The sequence below is a fragment of the Anguilla rostrata genome, chromosome 3 (genome assembly GCF_018555375.3).
Source record: "Anguilla rostrata isolate EN2019 chromosome 3, ASM1855537v3, whole genome shotgun sequence".
Lineage (NCBI taxonomy): Eukaryota > Metazoa > Chordata > Actinopteri > Anguilliformes > Anguillidae > Anguilla > Anguilla rostrata.
In genome coordinates, this window is record NC_057935.1 from 5,467,340 (window position 1) to 5,468,978 (window position 1,639).

The window sequence follows — 1,639 nt, forward strand, 5'->3', positions numbered from 1 at the left end:
ATGCACCCGTTCTCTGAGGAAGAGCGGTGAACATGTACTCAGCTGCTGTGTAGCATTAATCACACTGGACCCATTCTTTTGCATTTCACAGAGATGCCTGTGTTCTGTGACCATGATTCACATTATAATGTAATTTGTCAAAAAGTCAAAAACAGAAAGGGCTGCAGGTAGTATGGCGATGGGGATGGTAGGGTCACAGTTATTCTGCTTGTGTATCTTAAGAGACAAACTCTCAGAACATTTCCATGACATACATACATTTTTATGGCTGTCAGAAACTCTCTTGTTTAAGGGTAAAAGAATAAAATGCAGGCACTCAATGTCACATGGAGAGAAACTTCGGCTGATATGCTTCCTGCTCTGAGTTCACTGCGCTGCTTATTGCTTCTGAAGGCTTTTGCAAACGGCTCTCTCTTTCACTACCAGAAAAATGTGTTTGTCTGTTTCAAACTGCTCTATTGTGGTGACAGGGGAGGTCCAGTTGTTTTCCACTCACAGCCTTATACATTCAGCTCTACACACACCAGAGCTCCACAGGAAGACTGACCTGCAGCTCCTCCCTCTCTCAGCGCTGAAACCACACTGACGCTTCAATCAAATTCACCCGCCTCACACCTCAGACCACCTTTCCATTACAACAGACCAGACAAGAGAGGCTCAGAAAACAGTGCCTTTATATTTAAACAAAGAAATAGTAAATATCTGTCCCCATGTTACCAAATATAGTACAAAAATTGCAGGGACAAAAAGTCAGTATTGCTTTCTATAATTAAAGAGGGCTTTACACGTTTCTATTTTACATTCATCATCATTTGCATGTTTTATGCTGTTGCTTCTTAGTTGCATTATGGTGCAAAAGCAAAGTCATCATAACCTTCTTTTTCAAGGCATGTAGTTCAAAGTTTTACCAGTAGGCAGCAGCACAGTATAATATAAATGTGACATTTTGATGATGATAAATTATAACATTATGATCTGAAACTTTTGAAAGTCACAACGTATTGGTCTGATTTTGCTGATCTGGACATGTTCTTTAGCACCTATGACATTTTTGATGTACTACTTGCAATGTTGAATATCATTATACGTAAAATGCTCAGTGAAGTGCACCTCATTAAAAGATTTAAATATGCATTCAATAAGTCATAAAAAAAATACTGAAATGATGTGATGAAGTTTTTCAGTACAAACATCTTCAGATGCATTGAATCACTCAGCATCTGGATCCTTTCCCTTCTTTTTCTGCCCATGGTCATGTGACCAGCTGTAGTGTCATGGGACATGAAAAAGCTCTTGACTCATTCAGGCCCTGCAGTCTGCATAATGAATGTATGTGCTGAGTAAGGTATGGAGCAGAATGGATTAATATGAAACGACCCTTGAACCATGGGGGTTTTGTATATAACTGGGTGTGAGTACATGGGTGAGGGAAAAGTGTGTGTGTGTATGTGTGTGCGTGTCGTGTGTGCGTGTGTGTGTGTATGTTTGTTTGTTTGTTTGGGTTTTAAATGAACTCACCACCAAAGAGAGCAGTATCCCTGCAAGTTAATTTCCATTGAGCACTGAGGGCATTGTCAGTATTAACTATAGACTGTTAATGTTTTAGTTTCCTGTTTATGACCTCTTTCCCTTTGAGAGC